This window comes from Ambystoma mexicanum, chromosome 2q (genome assembly GCF_040938575.1).
Source record: "Ambystoma mexicanum isolate Mex_15411 chromosome 2q, UKY_AmexF1_1, whole genome shotgun sequence".
Classification (NCBI taxonomy): Eukaryota; Metazoa; Chordata; class Amphibia; order Caudata; family Ambystomatidae; genus Ambystoma; species Ambystoma mexicanum.
Genome location: NC_090924.1, coordinates 1,211,160,391 through 1,211,177,551, shown reverse-complemented (window position 1 = coordinate 1,211,177,551; position 17,161 = coordinate 1,211,160,391). Strand labels below are relative to the sequence as shown.

The window sequence follows — 17,161 nt, the reverse complement described above, 5'->3', positions numbered from 1 at the left end:
CGGGCCATGTAGTGACACCCACCATTTTCCTACCTGGTTTCCATATCGACCATATCGTGCCTATGATGGGGTGGGATGTGACAGTGTTACGTAGTTGTGGTCCAGGCACCCATAGCCATTCACTCATAATAAAGGGACGGAGGTGATAGTTATCAAGCGCTATCCACTGGGGTTCTGACTGCTGCCTGAAATGTGGGACAAGGACCCTAAACTGAGTGGCTCTGTAGTATGTCTCAATATCTGGGAGACCCACCCCAGCGTTATCCTTTCTAAGTTGAAGGAGGGATCTCGGGATTCTCGGCTTTTGGCCTTGCCATAGAAAGGTTAATATCAATTTCCTTGTGTCTGTAAAGTAGTCTGAGGGTATTTTAATAGGGAGCATTTGAAATAGATACAATATTTTAGGGAGCAGGACCATTTTTACAGCATTTAGACGCCCTACCCACGAAATGGTAAGTTTGGACCACCTTTGGACATCTTTCTGGAGAGCAAGGGACATTGGGGGAAGTTGGCCTCATACAGGGATCCAAGGTCACGGGTGACGTTAATGCCCAGGTACCGGAGCGTAGTGAGGCTGACCTTAACTCCCAGGGGGGCGAAGCGCTCGGCATCCGCGTCTCTGCGGCTATCTATTGGAAGGAGGACAGACTTGCCCATATTGATTTTCAGTCCCGCAAGCGCTCCATATTCCTCAATAATACTAAATGCTGCCGGGATCGAGTCTAAGGGGTTGGTCACATGTAGTAAAATATCATCAGCATATAGGCCCAAATTATATTCCCGGTCGCCCACTGTGATACCCTTAACTCTGGTGTCATTTCTCAGTTTTTGTGCCAGTGGTTCCAGAGACATCACAAATAGGATCGCTGACAGTGGGCAACCTTGCCTTGTGCCTCTCTCAAGGGGAAACCAACGAGCGTATCCCCCGTTCACCGCCACGGACGTCACGGGGGAGCTATAGAGTGCTTTAATGGCACGGAAAAGCTGTGGTCCCAGCCCATATGAACTCAGTACCCTCTCCAGGAATTCCCAGGAGACCCGGTCAAAGGCCTTCTCGGCATCCAGAGACAGAAGGGACGGGTCTCCCTCCATCTCCTTCGCTTCATGGATTAAATGCAGCGTTTTTCTCATTGTATCCGCGCCCTGTCTGCCAAGGACGAAGCCAACTTGGTCGGAGTTTATCAGTCTGGGGAGGAATGTCTCTAACCGGGCTGCAATCACTCTGGCGTAAATCTTCGCATCGATATTAAGCAAGGAGATGGGGCGGTAAGAGCTACAGTGTCTGGGGTCGCGGCCCTGTTTTGGAATGACCGCGAGGAGGGCTTGTGAAAAGGATGGAGGTGCATGGCCTGTGATAAAGATGTGGTTAAACAGTGAAGTAAGAAAAGGAGCAATAAAGGGGGAGAACTTTTTATAGAACCCAGGTGTGAATCCGTCATCCCCTGGAGCTTTCCCTGTTTTCAACCTCTTGATGGCCTCTATGACTTCTTCTTCAAGGACAGGCATGTCTAAGGAATCCGCTCCAGTGGGTGTTAGTGTGGGGATCCGTAATTCTTTCAGATATGTGTCTATACTTCCTACGGGGGGGGGCGGGTCACACGTGTATAGGTCTTTGTAAAAATAGGCAAATGCTTCCTGTATGTCCTCAGGGGCTGTGACTACCGTGTTTGTGAGAGTGCCATCCAGTCTCTCGATCGTTTCAACCCATCTCTCTGCTTTTTGCGCGCGGAGGCGGGCCGCCAAGAGAGCGTCGGGCCTGTCACCCTTCTCATAGTACTTTTGCTTAAGATATTGCAGGGTCTGGGCCGTCTTACCGGCAATGAGTATTCTCAACTCTTCCCTGAGACGGCGGACTTCGGCAATATGTGCAGACCTCTCGGATGGGGATGACTGTGCCATATCCTGGGCCCTCCCGAGCCTTTCCCTTATATCTGTCTCCACCAGGGCACGTTCACGTTTTTTATCGGCTCCCTCCTTTATTAGTATTCCCCTCAGCGTCGCTTTGGCGGCCTCCCAAACGTGTGTCTTCCCCACCTCCCCGTATCATTAGTAAGGAAAAACTGTTTGATTTCAGTCTCAAGGTTTTCTCTGAAGACCAAATCGGCCCATAAAGAATCATTACATCTCCATTTGGAGTTTCGTGGGGTTAGATCGTGCCAGGGTATATCCACCATCACCATATCGTGGTCCGTCCATGCGGAGGTTTGTATACTAGCTGCCTGCATTATACGCAAGAGATGCTCTGAGAGAAAAATGTAATCAATGCGCGTAATCGTGTCATGGGGGAGGGAATGGAAGGTGAAGCCTCTCTCCAACGGGTGTAAGTGACGCCAGGAATCAGTGAGGCCAAAGAGATCAAGGGACAGTTTGATGCTTGCCTCATTTGGGGTACCGAGTGGGTCTGCTGCGTCTGCTTTAGATTGTCTATCTAAAGAGCTGTCCATCCATATATTAAAATCCCCGACCTTTTCACTGATTCTATGCAGAAATCTGTTTTGCCCCTGGTTAGGTGCGTAGAGCGTGGCGAGGGTGACTATCGTGCCCCTTATGTTAGCAATGACTATGAGAGCCCTCCCCTCCTGATCTGTCCATGTCTCCATAATTGTGCTCCGCAGGCTTTTGCTGATTATGATTCCCACTCCCGCTTTCTTCAAGGTGCCCGAGCTCCAAAAGGTGGGCCCAACCTCCCGTGATGGGATCATTCTCTCCTCACCCTTCCGATATCTCGTTTCCTGAAGAAAGAGAATGTCGATCTTCGATCTCTTAAATTCCCTTGCCACCATAGATCTCTTGGTGGGGGAGTTCAGCCCCTTAACATTAAGCGTGCAGATACGTATCGTATCCGTGGAGAGTGTGTGTGTCATTTTAGGTCATGTACGTGTATGTGCACCTCGAGTGTGCCTGCGTCAGTGCCATCGCCGTGTGTGGAGCCCTCACATTCATGGGTATTGTGCTATTTCTCCCTTCAGGTCTGAGTTGTGCTCGATGAAATAATGATAACCCGCCCCACCCCCCCCCCCACCCCCTCCCATCTTCTTTATGATCGGCGCCCGATCCGCCTGGGTTAACCTCACCCAGTCGAACTCGGACCATCAGTGGGGACCGCAAGAACAAGCAGTCCCATCCCACTACAAGCAAACATAACAGTGAGCCCCCAACAGACAAATCAGACAAAAACCTGAGTAAACCGCAGCTTCGAAATGGTACTATCGACTCCCCCCAGAATGCCTATGCTGCATGGATATTACCTCATATCCTTCACCAAGTTCACCGTGCAAACAGAATCGAGTGCTCAATGCACATAGGTAGGTTGACATATTGCAGTCGGGGAGCGCCTTGAGGAAGACGTATGCAACCATGATCCTCAATGAGCGAATATAACCCCAGTCGACACCTCGACCTGGTTTCGCGCGGCCCCGGGCGGGGCCCCAAATGGAGTGATCGGGGAAAAGCGCCCATCTGAAGAAGCCATTTTTTCCAGGAATTGAGCACACACAACCCCTGTCCAAATTAGTGCTCCATGTCACGCGAGTCATTCATCCTCCGAAATTTCCTGGAACCCTGAATACGCCTCCGACGGGGACCCTTGATGCGCCATTCAGCTTCCTTTATATTTGGATCCCCCTGGGAGGGCTCCCCTACGTGGTCGCCCAGGAGGTCAGCTGTGCAGTCTGTAATTTCCTTCTCCGAAGCGAGCTTTATCGTCGAGCCTTGCCACTCGAAGGTGAGAGAGAACGGGTACCCCCATCGATATCTGCTTCCCTTGTCTTTCAGCATCTTCGTAATTGGGATACATTTTCTCCTCAGGGCAAGCGTGAGGGATGATAAGTCCTGATAAAGAGAGACAGTCGCGTCACTGATGGTGAGTGGCGGGGCATTTCTAGCTTTTTCCAAGATGCGGGCCCTATCAGCGTAGTTATGAAATCTGACTAGGACCGAACGCGGGCCTCCTGCCCTGCCACCTGCTCTGTGGACGCGGTCGATTTTGGGTTCGTCTACCAGGTCATCCTTAAAGAGGAGTTTCAGGATGTTGTGAATGGATTGCTTCAGGTCGAGATCAGTCTCTCCTTCTTTTTCAGGAATGCCATGTACACGTATGTTGTTACGACGTTCTCTATTTTCAAGATCGTCCACCTTCAGCTTTATTTCCTCTTCCCTATGCTCTAATTCTGCAATACGAAGGTCCATCTGTGTTTCCAGCGTATTTAAGGAGGTTTTATTGTGTTCGAGCTGTTCCACTCTGTCGTCCATTTTATCCATCCTTTGCGTAATCTTGTCAATCCGACTCCCTATGTCTGCCCTCATGCTTCTCATTTCCTTGAGTAGATCAGCTACGTCCCCTTTAGTTGCTGTGGCCTCAGATCCTTGGGAGGCCATCATTTGCACGTCCGGGCCCTGGGGGTCGTCTTGCGATGGGGCAAACTTGTACTTTGCCAGTTTGTCCATAGGGTCCATGGGTAGTGGGGTCACAGGGCAGCGTCTGCATGGGGTGGTACGTCTCGTGGTCCAGATAGGTTCTGTGCCGCTGAGGCCTGCGGCCGCGTCCGGAGATCCGCGGCCAGGCGGAGTGACAGTTCGATGGGACCAGCAGGAGCAGTGGCCGACGACGGGGGCCGAGGAGGGCACATGCCCTGGAGACCAGGGGCCCAACCCTCAGCCCACTGCAGCCTAGAGGGAAGAGAAATACGTAGTGCCGGTACCCCGGAATGGGGATGCCCCACGCCGAGTGTGTCTTTCACCAGAAGAGCTGCTGGCTCGGGGGAGGGTTCGGTATATCCTCATAGAGAAGGCCTTCCTCCGCCGCCGCCCGGCAACGGCGTAAAGTCTTACGCGTCCAAACTCGTGGCGGGCTCACTCCTTGTAGACTTCCTACAGGTCAGGTGTGGCCTGTGCGTCTTTCAAGTTGCACGCACCTTATCGCGGGGTTCAGCCGAGTCGAGGGTCCGCGAAATCGCAGGTTTCCTGGGACCGTGTCAGTGCAACGCGTGCTGGAAGCTTCCAGGCCCCGCGCGTCTTCCCTCGGTGTGACGCAGAGGAGTGTTTCTCCGGAATGGAAGGTCCGATTTTGATCGGAGTTGGAACCAGACGGTGCCTGGGTGGTTCCGACACCGGGTTCCGACGCTATTTTAGCCAGCGGGGGTCTCGTGGTGGGGGCTCAACCCACTTTTCGGGACCCTTGCGCGGAGCTTACACGGAGAACGTCTCCATCCGTGCGCCCCCTGGTGGCCGTCTCCTCTCCCTCTCCCCTTTTAACCTACCCTTGCTCCTTCAACCATCTGCTGACTGGCTGCTTAGTGTCCTCTGTGTCTTACAGGGCACCAGACCCCCTGACCAGTCCCCCTGCACTTGCTGCCTGGCACACCGTGCACTGCCATCTGGCTTACCTTGCAATACCTGGCTGGATTGCTCCCTGTAGTCCCAGATTTCCTTGCACTTAACTCAGAGTCCTGCTGCTTTGGTTGCACTTACCCTGTACCCTCTCCCTTGCACTACCTGTTGCACACTTGCATGATCTAAATAAGACTAAGCCTAGTAAGATCGTTTGTCTTGTCTTCCCTTTGTTCCCCCCTCCCTTGCCAGGTTGCGCCTTGCAACACTTGTGTATAGGCACATAATACAGAACAAATCAATTAATCAATCAATTGAATGTTATTGAATGCCTTTTCTGCATATATTGATAGGGCAAGGGGCACAGAGTGTCCTCCTTGAATGTTCCTAGATATTTGTAAGGCACATTGTGTTGTCGAAGCCATGTTGTAGCTTTATGAAACCTGTCTGTTGTTTGATCACAACGTTTCTATCACTCCTTCTGGTCTTGTGGCCTGTACCTCAGTGAGGATCTTAGTTTCCACATAGATCAGAGCAATTGACTGCAGCTCCTCCACTGCTCTTGATCCCCCCCTTGCTTGTGGACCACACACACCCTCACTCCATTTGCTATCTGGTCATATTCCTTTTGAAAAAATGCCGGCTTCATAAGTCTCTTAAGGAGTGGGGTGATAGCTCCATATCCTTGTAAATATTCCAAAAGGAATCCATAGGTCGAGGTGGCCTTATCATCTCACAGCCCTGTCGACAATTTTGGGATATTTAGATTGCCAGGTATTTCTCTATTTTCCGGACATTCTTCTCATTCCTTACGAATAGCCCCCTGTTTAGTTATACGTTGTTCTCCCTGTGCCCAGTTTTAACGCACCATTTCTTGGGACCCAGTTGTATGCTTTCTCTAGGTTTTTGAGTTGATGTTGTAGTGTACGCCACCCCTTAGATTGCTCCTTCTTTTTCTTTTAGGAGTGAGCTATTAGCATTAATTGCAAGTGTGATCTCACGGCCTGCTAGACAGTACGAAAATTCTTCAATGAATCGATCATTCTGCACAATAAACTTCCAATTGATGTTGTAATGACTGCCTACATTCCTTGTCTCTAAGCCACAACACGAGCTCTGGGTGGAGTTACACTGGTGCAAGGTCTGAGATTGGCCTGCTCCCTATTTCTCAAGGGGTTTCGGCGTATACTATAAAAATTTACCATTAAATCAAACTTTACATAGTAGTGTTCGAAAATTACTTTCTCTGTGACATTTGTTGTCCAATATGAAAGTTTACAATACTTGGCATAGAGCTAATCTAACATAATCCAAATTCTCATGCCAAATTTGGCTATCAATGATTTAATGTCTAAAATGAATGCAGTAAAAGTGTCTTTGCATGGGGATTTCTATAATGGCTGTAAAATGCACTTTTCTGTCCATGTCATCAGAACATTGTCCCCTTACGTTCATTAGATTATTGGCACACTCACAGGTATTAGGGTCAAGTAACACATTCTGCAAAAACTTCAAAAATGGGATCAGTCAAACTTGAGATATTAAGGTTTTTAGGCCTAAAAAAGATTGATATTTTTGTATATGCATAGTGGACGAAATGCAATGAAATGTAAACCACCCAACACGCAAACATTTGCAAAAGGAACACCTAACACGGAAGCTATAATAATAAGGTTGAAAACACACATTAAACGAAAATTACTTAGGTCAACACACAGAAGCATCCACAACCAGCACACTCAACATGGCACAAGTACACTATGGGCTTAATTCCGAGCGTTTTGCAATAGGGTTTTGCCATTATAATACGCTTCTGTGAATTAGGCCCTACTAGAGATAGGCAGAAACAGTAGTCACTATTCCATACATGTGCAGCAGATTCAGAGGGCCATATAAAATGACGTTTATACTACCCAACCCGCAAACGCAGGTGCAAAAAGAACCCCTAACATGAAACCAATGCATAATAAGGTCAGCGGGACAAATGAAATAAAGTGTACACAATACAACATACACACAACCACCTCACCAAACATGATACACGTGCACTGCAAGGTCAGAGGGGCAAAAGCGATCCTGAATGGATTGCAAAATGCATAAAGTCATCATCAGCATCCTTGTGTCCCCCTCACCTCCCAAAACACAAACAAACACAAATCAGACCCTGTGCAACAACATAAATCGAACATTCGGAGCCCGCTCCATTATTCAACAGTAAGTTGAATACATGAGCTTGGGCGGGGCTACAACTCAATTGCAAAAGTATCATGCATGCCCCTCATGATTAAAAAATTGCAATTCAAAATGCTTTTGCTAAAGAACAATGCCGCCAATCTTTGGCCTGCACACATACACCCCATTTTACTCAGACACACACTGTAGAAGTCAACAAAATCACACATGCACCGCCTCAAAGTAAATCAATAGAAAATACTTAATTTTTACCACTCATCAAAACACACCCTGTTACAGTGTTACCTAATGACAGGAAATCCCAAAAGCATTAACTCATATACCACCAAAATACACAACATGCCATAGCTGAATTGTTATGAAAGGACTTGGGAGATCGAACCTTGGGGAGTGGAATGTGCATGGAGGAACTGGGTTCCAAGTTCCTGGGGCTATCAGTTAAAGGAATGGGGCTGGAGCATGAGGCTGTTGAGAAGACACCTGAGCAATAAAGTTACATTGCTTGCTCTTACCTGTGCAGAGTCTTCGTTGCAATGTTGGCGACGTGTTCCGACCCCCAGTGCTGCTTTGGTGATGTTTAGACATTCCTGTCTGCCCTCCATTCCCAGACCATGTTGAGGTGGTGGCTGCAGTGCAGGGAAGAAAAACTGGAGAAGATCTCTGTGTTAAAGAATCTCTGTGTCCTGTGGTTGTCATGGCGTGGGAGGCTAGTGCACTGCAATGGAGTCGGCAGTGTCGAAAGAACATTGGAGGAAGGGACCATCACCCATGTGCGACGTGCGGCCATCTTGGGAGAGGGGTAAGTGATCTTCATTACTCGTGCCCCTCTTCTTCCCAGTCACAGTGGTGAACTGTGCTCCTTATTGGTCACAGGGGTGCCTCCTCATCCCAGTACTTCACTAGGTGACGCCTAGTGTAAAGATCTTTCTTCGGCGGGAGTTGGGGCATAAGGGACGGTATTAGCTTGAGAATACCTGTTAGTACTTTGGACACCTGTGGCTGGTATGGCTATGCCTGGTGTGCCTGGTCCTCCCCTATTTATGCCGTGTTCTGGGCCAGTTGAAATTAAGTGGAGTCAGTAGAAGAAGGGTATTCTTCACTACTTGAAGGCTGCATGTGGGAATACGTTTTCCACTGACAGGAAGATGTCAATGTTGATGCACTTCTTAGGGTATGAAGGGCAGCGTATCTTTGAAACCCTCACGGATCTAGTTGGTGTAGGAGATGATGAAGTAACGAATGAGTTGGATGTGGCGCTCCACAATTTGGATGCCCACTTTAACCCGAACACTAGCACCATTCAGGAACAATACAATTTTTCGATACGTTTGCAAGAAAGTGGAGAGACTGTTGATGAATATGTTATAGCTCTGCGCCACCTAGCCTTGACCTGCACGTTTGGCAATACACTAGATAAACACAGTCAGGACCAATTTATGATCCACTGCAGTAACAATCATTATATGGAGGAACTCTGGTTAAAAGATTACCCACGCTTGGATGAAGTGTTAGAGATTACCAAACAGGTGGAACATTCAATGGCATGCGTTGCCAATCTGATCAAGGCAGAGAATAAGGACACAAAGGCCGAAATTTTCAGAATTACGGATGAGAAATAGAAGAGGAAATAGAAGGAACGATGTACTGAGCAATAAAGCGGGTAGTGAGAGCAGAGGGAACTGTATAAAAGCGCAAAAGGGAGAGGTGAGTTTGTGCTTTCGGTGTGTCAATGCAACACTCTTTGCTGCAGCCTCAGCTTGTCTTGGGCAACATGTGGTGTGCTCCAAGTGCAAGAAACGGGTCCACTTCGCTAACTGTTGCAAAAATGTCCATCCTTCAAGAAGAAAGTACTTTATTTGTCAGAGGATGGGCAATGGTCATTGGGGGAGGAAGAAGATTGTCATGTTGAAGTGATTACTGTACATGTAGTACAAGGTGTGGATGAAGACAACTGCGATAGTCTGTATGTATCAATCCATGTGAATGGGAGTGTCCTTCCCATGATGGCAGATTCAGGGTCAAAATGTCTCACATGCCAAGTTTATGAGTGGGACGTAGGTGGTGATGTGAGAAATCTGTTTGAACCGGAAGTAAGTCTTTTATTTTTTCAAAGGTTTTTATTGGGTATTTAAATTGTGCCTATACACAAGTGTTTCAATGTGCAACAAGACAAGGGGGAGGGGGAGTGATGAAGAAATAGAGAAACGTCCCTACTAGGCCTTGTGACATTAGGATCATACAAGTGCAGTAATAAGAAGTGTGGGAGTGAGGGTAGGGGGGAAGAGCCCGTCAAGGCAGATGGGCCCACGGGTTTAAGTGAGTGCCAGGGGAGACCCGGTGGGCATTGTCAAGGGAAAGCAGAGAGTGCTGGGGAAAAGAAGTCCATATGCTAAGTGTGAGGGACGGGGCTGGACGGGCACAAGAGGCGCAGGCCTAGCCAGGCAAGTTCAGGGGGAGGGAGCCCGGAAGGGCAGTGCAGGTTGGGGGAGTCAGTGGAGAACAAGTGCAGGGGTAGATGGGTCAAGGAGGGCCTGGTGCCCTGTAAGAATCTGAACAAACCAGGCAGCCAGTCAAGAGGCAGAAGGGGACATTGGCAGGGGAGGGGGAGAGGTAAGGCATAAGAGAAAAGGAGGGTCTTGAGAAGCTTCCAAAACTTAAGGAGATCCCGCTCAAGTCTGAGAGGGGAAGGGAGCCCATTCTAGAGGGAGGCACCTGCGGAGGAGGGAGATCTACCCCCCACTCTCTGCTTGGAAAAGCATCTAATCTGCAGAGAGTTGGAGCTAGAAGACCGAAGGGCTCTAGCAGGGAGGTATTTAGGGAGACAGTTGGATGTAGCAGGGTCCCAGGCCCCAGAAAGCCTTGTGGATGATGCAGAGGCTCTTGAACTTGATCCTTGCAGCAACCGGGAGCAATTTGAGAGATTTTAGGCCTGGAGAAATGCATTACCTAGGCTTGAGGCCAAGGGTAAATCTCACAGTCCTATTCTGGATTAGTTGACAGGGCAAAGGGAGGAGTTAGGCAGACTGAGGAAGAGGCTGCTGCAGTAGTCCCGCCTGAAGAGGACCTGAGCTCTGGAGACATTGAATTACTGGGGGAAGGTAAGGAAAGGGAGAATGCCTGTGAGTCGAGGTGGATACAACTCAGGGTAAATTGAATGATAGAATATTTTGAAGCCCATTTAGAATTGAAGTGTAGGAGCACCCAAGAGAAGGTATATGTGACAAGGTAGGGTGCAACATTGTTGTGGTGGCGTGAACAAAAAAGTTGGGCATTAAACTGTATCCCAACACGACTGAACAAGTGCTGCATGTTGGTGGAACTGTGTGTGAAAAACCAGGAAGGGTGTTGGTAAGGTAAAAGGCATGAAGCATCAGATCATTCTCAAAAAGGGGAGTGTGCCTGTGACTGCCAAGTTACATTCTATTCCTCTACTACTCAGAGAAGGAGTGAGGATGGAACTTGAACAATTCTGCAAAATAAGCATGATTGAAAGGGCTGTCAGCGTGCAGCGGATATCTCTTTTGGTGGTAGTTAAGAAGTCATCCGTGGAACTACACTGTGTGTAGACGTTCGGGAGTTAAATAAGTGTGTGCCAAACATGATAGATATGCTAGTCAAGATTGGGAGAAGAGGGGTGTTTTATAAATTGGATATGGCGTCAGAGTACCATCAAATATAGCTAGAAGAGGAATCGAGAAAACTGACTGAGTTCATAATTCACAAAGGGATCTTCCAGTTTTGAAGGATGCCATTTGGTATGATATCTGCATCATCCATTTTCAGAAGGTTATGGACACATTGTTCAAAATCATGAAGGGAGTGTTTTGATATGCAGAGAATCGGAAAGTGACCACAATGTAATTTTGGAACGGGTTCTAGGAGTCCTGGAACAGAGGGTTATAACATTGAGTATATGGGCATCTGGGGTGAGGCTGAAGAGGGACATGGTGGATGCAATAAAAAGGGTATAGGTACTGAAATCCAAATGAGAGCTGGGTTCCTTTCTGAGGAAGATCGAATTTTATCAAAACATTTTTCAAAACTTTGCTGATAAAGTGAAAGAGATGAGGAACTAAAAAGCGGAGTAGAGTTCACATGGAACGACTTGTGTGAAAAGGAGCATAAAAGAGGAGACTGACTTGGCAAAGGATTTTAAGCAATTTGACACACGGAGAAGGAACATGATCACTGTAGATGAATTTATCTCAGTTTAAGGGTGATGGCACATGCCTACAGGGTGTTGGGGGTCCAGAAAAAATGTATTCTGTTTCAGAGAAAGAGGGGATAGCATGTCATTGAGCCATGGAGAAATTCAGAAATGTAGTGTGGGATGCTGAATTTGTTATAAGGACAAATCACAAGCCACTGAAAGTGTTTTCGAATCAAGGGGTTTGAGTATGGTGATGTGTGGCTAGCTGGGTTACCAGAACACAGAGTCACAAGTTTAGCATGGAAGTAATTTTAGGTCATGCAAATATGTTGGCTGACCACTTATCAAGATTAGGAGATCAGGGAGAAGATGAAAGTGTTGAAGACATTTCGCAGTTGGTCTTTGTTACACTTGTTGGCCTTTTGGGGAAAGAGGAGTAGACAGAAGCCATGAGCGCTGATGAGGTCGTATTGAGAGTTCTTAGTTATGTGAATTCAGGATGGCCTGACAAGTGGAGATTATCAAAAGAAGAGATCCCTTCTGGGAGGTACGTGATGAGCTCAGTTGTGTTTGCAGGTTATTATATCCCTGGGAACGTGTTGTTCCCCTATATGTATGAGGGAAGCTTGTTGATATTGCTCATGAAGGACACATAGGTGTGACTAGAAATAAAGCTGTCCTTAGATGTGAATACTGGTGGCCAGGATTCAATTGAGATGTTGAGAGGAGGCGGGCTGAATGTGTGGTTTGTGGAAAAGTCGGGAAAGAGGGGTTTGCCTGTGCCCAACCCCTGGTCAAGGCTGATGTGCCAAAGAAGGTGTGGGATGAATTTTCTCCACTAAGGTGGCCTCTCGAATCCTTCACCCCAAAGTACGGTTTCTGTGAGCATATGCTGGCCCATAAAGCTCACCTGTGAAATATGGAAGATAAGCTCTGTCCTGCTACTACTGGCAGGGGCGCGTCAAATGGTATATAGTTCCTTCACTGATGCCTCTTAAGGATTAGTCCAGTCCAGCTGAGACTATGCTTCTCCTTATGATTGGTAAGTCTTTCTTGAGCTCTTGTATTTATATGTTGTTCCTATTTATGCCCGCAATAATGTCTCTCTTCTGTTTTCTTCCATTAGATGGAAATGCGGCCTCAATGCAGCTTTGAGACGCGAGACGTGGCCGGATGGAAGATGGATGCTACCGCAATGTTCGACAGCAGGTAAGTGATGGTTTAAGGAAAAGCGCGAAGTATGGCGAAGCGTAACCTTAAACTGACAGTTTTATCGATGTCTAACCTCTTCTGTGTTTCCTTGCAGGCGCTGCTGTCGACGATGGAGCGTGCCATGCTTGGTTCGCCGAAGAGATGTGCAGGTAAGAACAGCTTCCCCCAGTTGGTAAGTAGGATGTCCAGGAAGCAGGATCTCCAAAGGTAAGTCTGACCTCAGGCAACGGTGAGCGTTACACTGCTTGCAAGTGCAGAATAATGCAAAGCGTCTGTCTTGAGGATCGGGGCAGCTTATATAGCTTAGAACGTGGGCACGCTTACCAGCCCCACCCTGCCACTCCTGGAGAGTGAGCACATGCGAAGGCAATCCATTAGCAGCCACACCCAAGAATACACTTGGGGCTGACTAATGGATGTAATGTTCAAGGTTAATGCATCTGATGTGCTATGTCCATAATAAAAGCTTTTTGGTGTTAAATGGAGGTTCTTGTTTACTAATGTTGATGAGCATGATGCCAAAGGCGCCAGGGCAGTGTCCACCCAGGTCTCCTGTGCATGCGACCCCTGCATGCCTGTGTCCCTGACTTCATGACCATGACAGTCCTCCATGTCTACTTCTGGTAAGACTGTCCCACCATTGTCTCCCAATACTACTATTTATTATTGTTCATCTATTACGAATGATGAGACCTCTCTCGTCTTAACCGGGGCTCACCCTACTACATCTTCGCTTGACCCTATTCCATCTGTGCTCATTCCTAAAATCTATCCTTCTCTTTTTCTTATCTAACTTCTCTATTTTATATTTGTCTTTCAACTTCTGTTTTTCCTGCCTCTTTTAAGTATGCATCTATTCTTCCTATCCTGAAAAACCTTCTTCTGATCCTACACTCGCTTCTAACTTTTGTCCTGTTTCTCTTTTGCCTTATCTCCCTAAATTACTTGAACGTCTTGTCTATTCTCAAGTTTCTATTTTTGTTTCCGATAATTCTCTTCTTCCTCGTTTTCAGTCGGGGTTCCAGCCTGTTCATTCCATGGAAACTCCTCTTCTTTCCATTTCCAATTCTTTACTGTCAGCAAGTTATTCTAAACACTCATCTTTACATATTTTGTTAGATTTGTCTGCGACTTTTGACACTGTGGATCACACATTCTTACTTTCTTCTCTTTCCTCTTTTGGATTCTTAGGGTCTGTTCTTTCTTAGTTCCGGTCCTACTTTTCACAAAGGGCATTCTCGGTCTCCTGGGCTGGATCAAACTCTGACATATTTCCTCTTGTTCATGGTGTTCCCCAAGGCTCGGTCCTTGCTCCATTCCTTTTTTCTCTAAATACTTCTTTGTCACATGTTATTTAATTATTCAGTCTTTCTTACCACTTTTATGCGGACAGAACTCTACTCTTCTTGTCTTTCTCTTCTTTCACTCATGAAGTTTACAATAAACCTTCTACATGTGTCCTAGCTATCAATTCCTGGATGACAGGACATTTTTGGGTATTAAATGCTGCCAAAACCGAAGTACTCTTTTTCTTTGCAAACACTATTCCTTCTCCTCTTCCTCCCCCCTCTATTTCTTTTCCTCCCTCTTTGCTTTCTATTTCCTCTTCGGCTCGTGATTTGGGACTTTACTTTGATTCTGACCTATTCTTCATGCATCAAATCTCTTTATCTTCCCACGCTTGTCGTTATCATTTGTATAACATCCGCAAAGCTTGTTCTTTATTAACTTTTCACGCAACAAAACTTCTGATCTCCTCATACATTTTTTCTGACTTTTCTATTACTCAGTTTCTCTATTTAGTCTTCCTTTCTTCTGCCTTACTTCATTGAAATCAGTTTTTAATGCTTACATTCATCTTCTTTATTTTCTCCTCCCACGTGATTTAATTGTCTCGTCTCTCTCTACTCTTGGCTGGCTCTCTTTCCATTCTCGCCTCAAATGTAACTTTTTGTGTCTAGTTTTTACATCACTTCACAATCTTGCACCTACTTATATTTCTTTACTGGTCACATTTTATATCCCTACTTGTTCTCTTCACTATCAGTCACAATTTCTTCTTGAAGCATTTCGTCCTCCCTGTGCTAGTTCCTGTTTTCATTCTTGTACTTTGTTAGCTTCTTTTCATTGGAATTCTCTTCCACTTTCTCTCTGTTCAGTTTCTACATACTCTTTATTTTGTTCCTCACTGAAGACCTATTTTTCTAAAACTGATATACAAGGCTGATTGATTTTCTATTCTTGCTTGTATTTACCTCTTAGTGTACCGTTTATATGAATCTCTGTACTGTGCTTTGGATTTAAGCGCTTTATAAATTCCAAATAAAATACAAAAAATGAATTGGCTATCGACATCTTATGTCCTGTGGACATGGGAAGGGAGCGAGAAGAATTCATTATTGTAATGGTGGATTTATTGTGTAGATTGACTGACTACAGAGTGGAGAAACTAGTGGAGAAACCATGGTTGAGTTCTTGCACAAGGTTTTTGAGAGGGAGGGCGTGACGTGCAGCATTTTCTCAGATAATGAGACATAATTTGTTGGAGGATATTTTCAGGATTACTTAAAGTGATGTGGCATACACCACAAGAAGACAGCTTTATACCACCCAAAGTGTAATGGCATGGTGAAAATGACAAATATATGTATTATGAAAGCCAACCAGATGGCAGGAGTATGTGGAAAGGACAAGAAAGTGGCGGTGGAGGATAGAATGTATGCCGTGCGGTGCGCTTATCACCCCATGCTGTCACAGGGCTTAGTCCATACGAGATGTTGGGAGGACAGAAGGCCAATAACAAGTTACACCCCCTTGGCTGGGAAGAGTAAGGGAATCGGATTAGGTCATGGATGTTTTTCGAAAAAGGTTGAATGAGGCAAAGGAGATGTGGGTGATGAGTGAAATTGCGAAGAGAGGGCCGAAGAGTGTGGTGGCCCAGCAAGGTGACTGGGCAAGGATCAAGAAGGGTGTGGTGAGAAAGAAGGGAGAACTATCCACAGCCCTTGCAGGTGGAGGATGCATTGAAAGGTGCTGTGAGAATGCAAGGAGGTTATGTGTGGAACATGAATAGTGTTGGGGTGATGAAAAGAAAGATATGTTGGTGATAGGAAAGGAGATGTGTTACAAAGGGATTTGAAGATGGAACCTTGGGGAGTGGAATGTTTATGGAGGAACTGGGTTCCAAGTTCCTGGGGGTGTCAGTTGAAGGACTGGGGCTGGAGCAAGGAGGTAACCGAAAAGACATGGAGCAATAAAGTTAATTTGCCAAGTCTTCCTTGCAATATAAATATAATTTACTTCATTGCAGTTTCAACATACATACATCACATTAAACAGCACAATGAACCATCTGATGCAAATTATCGAATGTGCCATTTTGAAAACATAAATACCAGCCCCACAGTGTAACATAAAATACAGTAAAACATCCCAGTAACAAACATCAGTAAAAAAGGTGCCATTTTGAGAAGAATGGTGCAATGTGGTTGAACAGTGTCCTAAACGCAAAAGCAACATCCCCTTGACCCTAACCAATTACTGATATAACTGGTAGTAGCAATGTTACAACTGATACATGAACAGCATATTGAAAACATACTGAAACATCCTACTCAAGTTACCTAATGTGGAATTTAAAAGACACACGTCCCAGGTGCACAGTTTATTAAAACATACACCGGAACATAGGTGAGCCAGCATGCAGCATGAGGGTCTCCTACTCAATGGATGGTGAATCTGGTCAGTACAAGTATGTATTTCAATGTAAACGCACAACCAAAAACACAACTTCTAACCTACAACTAAATCACACCATATAAATGTATATCTTTCAAATATACCTGTATCTGTAAGTGCCCTTGACAAAGGCCATTTATTTATTTATTTCACTTGATATAGCGCCCAAACCCAAGGGTATCACGGCACTTGTACAAAGCAAGTGGTTACAGACAGATAGTAGGTGTTGTGCAAAGTACATACAGGTTATGCATATTTATTAAACATCCATGTTTTTAAGAGTTACACCTAATTACCAATTCACATCCATAGCAAACAAAGACTTGATGCCACAAAAAGCAGACCGATATAACAGCAAAATAACCGCAAGCACACTTTCACCAATAAAACACAACTCTTTGTCTACTAACAGCCCCACAAAACACACTTAGACAACTCATAAATCCACAGTAGGACTAAAAAACATCCAACTGATAGCTCTATGCACCAATCTATTGTGAGAGAAACACAAACAATGATGAGCCATACCGCCCTAAAAGG

At 46.1% G+C, this 17,161-nt stretch overlaps 1 protein-coding gene across 2 annotated transcripts in view; it reads right to left on the bottom strand.

Annotated features, from left to right (window-relative positions):
- The window catches only part of LOC138569074 (uncharacterized), a 510,565-nt gene that overhangs the window by 140,978 nt on the left and 352,426 nt on the right, over positions 1 to 17,161 (bottom strand). The gene's annotated exons all lie outside the window — the stretch shown is intronic.